This window comes from Pinus tabuliformis, chromosome 8 (assembly GCF_031772625.1).
Source record: "Pinus tabuliformis cultivar Carrire ecotype Pingquan chromosome 8, CPIR1, whole genome shotgun sequence".
In the NCBI taxonomy this organism is placed as follows: Eukaryota; Viridiplantae; Streptophyta; class Pinopsida; order Pinales; family Pinaceae; genus Pinus; species Pinus tabuliformis.
The window spans coordinates 263,672,916-263,678,915 of NC_142294.1; positions in this window are offsets into that span (position 1 = coordinate 263,672,916).

Here is a 6,000-nt window from a genome sequence, read left to right on the forward strand (position 1 = left end):
CTGGAAGGGACTCGTTGGGAGGAATTAATTTCCATCACCAACCAGGACAATAATGACAGAGTATAGATATGCTAAAGGATACAAACAGACCCCGATCGGGGTGGAGGAAAGGACTCCGGGTAGCCTAATGATAATGGGTAGGGCTTGTCAGTACAAGCCTCACTCTTGGGCAATCATAATAAAGGATGTGAAGGGAGATTACTGCGAAGAGAGCACCCCGAGACATGGTTCCAAGATCATCATGGCAGTAGAAGGGATGGGAAACGGTGGCGATCAGGTGGTAGCGGGCAGAAGAGGTGGCAATAATTTAAAGGGAGCAGTAGTAGACATTGATGCTAATAAATTAAGGACATGCAAGGTGGCGAGGGCGGTTGATACTTGGAGTAAATTTCCTGGAAACAGTTTTCGTAAAGAGCAAGAGACTATGGCTGAGGGTGGCAGGCAGGCTAGAGTAAATAGCGAAGAGGGTGGCAGAAGGAAGAGGACGACGAGGCAGCAGAGGATACAGGAGGACGATAGCTCTCAGGGGACTGATAACCACCAGAGCGTAAAGGAAAGCGAGGAGAGGTTCAGGAGGAAGGATCAGGAGGTGACGGCAGAAGAGGGAATATACAGAGAAGGAGAGATGAGGAATATGCAGGAGGAATGCAGGGGGAGAGGGAGGTTCGAGGTCGGACAAGGCAGCCAGGGTAACATCCGTGGTCGGCCTTCTAGGAGAGGCAAGGGCAGAGGAAGCAGGGGACGAGGAAGCACCGGGCATGCTGGGGACTATGATTCTGAATCTCAGTCTCCCAACCAACGGAAAAGAGGTCGCCGCACTATGAACCAGATGGCCAGAGATGCGGAGCGCGCGTACAACAATGAGGGCAATGTGGAGATAAGAAGAATTATAGAGAATTTGGAAAAGAGAGTCCTGGAGGAGGCCTCGGACCCTGAGATGAATGAATGGAGCTCTCTTATGCCAGATCCTCGTAACACCTAGGGGAACAGATTGTGGAAGAAATGACAGAGATTGCGCAAGGGTACCCGAGCCTGAAAGAGGAAATGAAGAGTCTGCATGTCGCACTTCTGAAACAGGATAGAAAACTGGAGGATATCCAAAACATTCTGAAGCTGATAACCAAGGAGCACCGCGAGGAAGAGGTGAAACCAGAGATCATGGATGATTGATATGTCTTTGTTTTGCTTTCAAATTTCACCTGTTAGGACCAATAGAATCAGTTTTGGCATAGGCTGTGGAATGCATAAGATGATAGGGAAATAGTTCTAGCTGGTAGGTAGACTGAAGGTTTTGTTTTAAACTTGTTCATGCACTGTCTCAGCTTTATGTTGACAACTTCTGACTTTTGGTGGCCCTCCTACCTGGTTTCCCTTCGGGGCGGGAGGAGGATCCCTGTTTTTGTATATAGTTTCGCTGGTTGATGTTAATAGAAAAGGCCCTACCATAGATTACAAAAAGAAAAAGAAATATGGAGTCTTTCACAGTTCTTCGAGAAATAAATCCTACTTCCAACATAAAAAAAAAGAAGTAATTTATTGTATCATAAGTCCCTGCTATTTTTAGAAATTGTTAAAATCTATTATTAAATAAAGTTAATTTGGTCATAATCAATGTTTCATTGTGTGGATCTTTCATTGTAAGTAGGAAGCTCCCGCTGCACAAGGAAGGCTTTCACTCTAAGTTCTGCACGATGGAAAATTGATCCTTGTAACTCTGGATTCCTTGCATTCATTCGTAAATGACATTGAATTTACTTTCATAATAATATTAGTTCTTGAATTAGTGCTATTGTGATCCATTATCTATATGAGAATAAATATTTTGATGATAATCACATAGGATAAAATATGTTCATTTCCATGAAAATTGACCAAGTGATGGGACTCGCGGAGATGACTGAGAAATCAAGGGTGTGAAACTATGTTTACATAGGGGCTCTTCGGTTTCTCCCCATGGAGCACAGTAGAGGAGGGAGCTCCACTCCCTCCTACAAGGAAACAACTGCTGACAAAGGGAAGTCACCGATGGGACAAATCAGAGGTTCTGGTGAAGAAGGGGGAAATAATAATGAAAAGGTTACAGATGGGGCTAGGTCCAAGGAAAACAGCAGTGTAAAGGACAAAGAGGAAGAAGACAAAAGCCAGGGAACAAGGGAAAAAAATCAAAAGGGACCATGTAGACCCAGAATGAAGATTACTCCTAGAGTAGTGTTGAATGATCCTACTCTGCAGGAGCATAGGGAACATATGGGGACTTACGCCGTAATATGCAAATTCATGGGAATTTGGCCCTCTGAAAAGGCATTACATACATGGATCAAATACCACTAGAAACCCAAAGGTAGTATTGAACTACATCTGGGGTCAAAGAGTTTTTTTACAGTGGTATTTACTAACATTGAGGATAAAGACAAAATATTCGAAGGTGGACCCTACTTTTTTGCAGCAGCAGGCCTCTATATGAGGCCATGGAAGATGAACTTCATTCCAGAAAGAGAGACATTCACCTCGGTACCTATTTGGGTAAGGCTCTATTCCCTACCTCTCGATTATTGGCAACATGGGTCGCTTGCTGCCATTGGCAATAAACTAGGTCATTTTGTGAAAGCTTCGGAAGCCACAAGACAGGGTAAATATACTTCCTATGCAAGGATTTGCGTAGAAATGGATCTATCACGAGCTCTCCTGGATGAACTAATCCTGGAAGTCTTTGATGAGGAATGGGTCCAAACGGTGGATTATGAACATATCCCGTTCAGATGTCGTAGATGCCACGAACATGGTCACCTGATTAGAGACTGTCCTCTTAGCAAAGTAGACAACAAAGGAAAACCTAATACTGTGAAGGAGACTGAAAACTTTCAGAAAGTGGTAAGTAAAGGAAAAGGAGGCAGAAAGGGAACAAGGCAACAACGCAGCGAGGAGCAAAATATCAACCTGAACCGGTTTCAAGCACTAGAAGAAGAGGAAGAAATGACAAAGGAAAATCAAGCAATGGAGGAAGGACCTAAGGAAAAAGAGATGGAGGAGAACTACAATATAACACAAGAGATTTGTAACAGGAAAGATACTATGAATAGTGAGACAGAAGCAGAAATGGATATGGAGATGACCCAAAGTGAAACAGATCTGGAAGACCATGAACTGCAAGAAATTCTAGAAAAGGAACACCTAGACCTGGAAGGGTTCTTGATGCAGGGTACCATGTGAGGGATAGAATCTATACCCCAAGAGGACTGCAACAGAATACGGCAGCTGTTTCTATGGAAGTCTCAGGAAATAGGGTTAGACACAAGAACAACAACCGACAAGTTGGAAAACAAAGGAGTGAAAGCAATGAAACCAACCCCAGGACTAGCTCCTAGAAATGCGGGTAAGAAGAGAGGTCGGAAGAAGCAGAAGGAACTTTTGATTGAGTGTGGAAAGCTCACGATAGATACATGTAAGATGAAATACCTAACTAATTACTCCTTTACAAATCTTTAAATATGAAATTTACATCTTGGAATATTAGAGTTCTGGGAAGTAAACGAAAACAAAGATTGCTTAGTCATAGAATGAAACAAGATATGCTGGATATGATTCTCATCCAGGAAACGAAATGTTCCATTTAGAAAATAAGACTCATACACAGCCAATGGCTCATTAAATATGAGTTTATAGAGGTTAAAGCAGAGAACACAACGGAGGGTATTCTTACTTTTTGGAATCCCCAAAGGATCAGAATTATGGATGCAGAGGCATCAAGAAATTATCTATCAGTGGTCATTCAACCGGTTGGGGTTTCAGAAACATTCCTAGTTACAAATGTTTACGGTCCTTAGAAATTAGAAGAAAAACTCAAATTGTTAGAAGCCCTTAGTGACCTCAGAAGCAGACAGACAAGAATTCCTTGGACCATGGAAGAAGATTTTAGCATGATCAAATCTCTCTCTGAAAAAAAGGAGGCACCTGAGTGCTCAACAAAGACTCCTTAGCATTTCAATCATTCACAAACAATATGAATTTGGTTGAGTCAGATTCAAGTAATCGCCTTTTTAGTTGCAATAATAAAAGAGGAGATGAGGGCCTGGTAGCGTCTAAGTTAGATCGGTTCATGATATCAGAGGAACTAATGTTCCTTAATAGTGAAATAATAGCTAGAGTGCTTCCTTTTCGAGGTTCAAATCATTGGCTGATTCAATTGGAAATCAAGGGTATAGATGCTCCCAGGAATAGACCCTTCAGATTCGAAAAGATCTAGCTCTCCCACCCAGATTTCATAAGTAATATTGAAAAATGGTGGGATGAATACTTGCAAATCCAACGTTCCAAGATGTACCTTCTACATAAAATACTAAAGCACATTAAGTCTAGACTAAAGGAAAGGAAATAGAAGGATTTTAGGAACATTTTTGAGGAAAAACAATTTGTGGAAATCAAAATTCTAGAGCTCAACAGGGCTCTAATAAGCAATGGATTTGACAAAGCCAAAAGCAAGCAGGTTGATAAATACCATCTAGTTTGGGAAAATTTATGCAAACAAGAGGAAATATTTTGGAGACAAAAATCCAGAATTTGATGGCTCAAGGAAGGAGAACGGAACACCATATTTTTTCACAGATCCACAATGGCTAACAGAGCTCACAATAGAATCTCCATGATTAAAGATGAGGGAGGGGAAATTTAGACCGCGCATAAAGACATTGAAGCTATGCTTGTCTAATATTTCCAGAACATCACTCGGGAAAACACTCTAGACAGGGATCAATCCATCAGGGGAATAATAGAGCACATCACCAAACTGGTGTCCAGAGAGGATAATTTTAACCTCAACAGACCAGTTGAAGAAGAGGAGGTCAACGAGGTTCTCAAAGATATGCAGAATGGCAAAGCTCCAGGCCCAGATGGTTTCAATGTGGATTTTTTTAAGGCATGTTGGCATATAGTCAGAGAGGACATTGTGAATGTGGTAGAGGATTCCAGGAAAAGCAAAACTATACTGAAATCTCTCAACACCTCCATTATTTCTCTTATTCCCAAGCAAGACACAGCTCAATCAGCAGACAAGTACAAACCTTTTGCCTTGTGTAATGTGGTTTACAAGATTATATCCAAAGTAGTGTCCAATAGACTCAAACCTCTCCTCCCCTCACTAGTGTTTGAAGAGCAATTAGGTTATGTGGAGGGAAGGGAGATTCTAGACAACATTATTCAAGCTTATCAAGTGGTGCACATGCTAACTAGTAACAAACAGGTGAGGATGATCATGCAATTGGATATCGCCAAAGCATATGACAAGGTGAATTGGAATTACATCAAGAAAGTTCTCTCGGCCTTTGGGTTCGATCACAACTAGGTTAGATGGGTCATGGTATTGGTGACCTCCTCCAACTTTTCCATTCTAGTCAATGGCTCTCCCTCTGTTATCTTCAATCCTTCTAGAGGCCTCAGGTAGGGAGACCCTCTCTCTCCCTTCCTCTTCATTGTCATGATGGAAGGGCTTGGGTGTTCCATTAAGCAGGCCAAGGCTACTGGAAGAATTAAGGGTCTTAAACTTTTGAAAACAGTTTTGAGCTGACTCATCAACAATTTTTTGATGACACCTTATTGCAAGGCGTTCCTACAGTCAAAGAGGCTTTAGTCTACAAGCAAATTCTTAAAGATTTTTCCCTGGCTATAGGTATGGAAGTCAACTTCTCTAAATCAAAAGTATTCTTCTTTAGCACTAACATTGCTATCCAAAGAAATATCTCAACAATTCTCGGCTTCCAATGAGATTCCCTCCCATCAAAATATTTAGGAATAACTCTTACTGCCAGACCCATGCAAAAGAGAATTTGGGAACCAGTCATTAATAAGATGCAGGATAGAGTAAAAAAATTGGTCCTTCTATGCCTTGAACATGGCTGGCAGGTTAGTTCTGAGAAATGTTGTTCTTCAATCCATCCATGTTTTCATGTTATCAGCTCTTCCAGCTCCAAAAGGTGTCTTAGATTAAATTAGAGACATACAAAGACA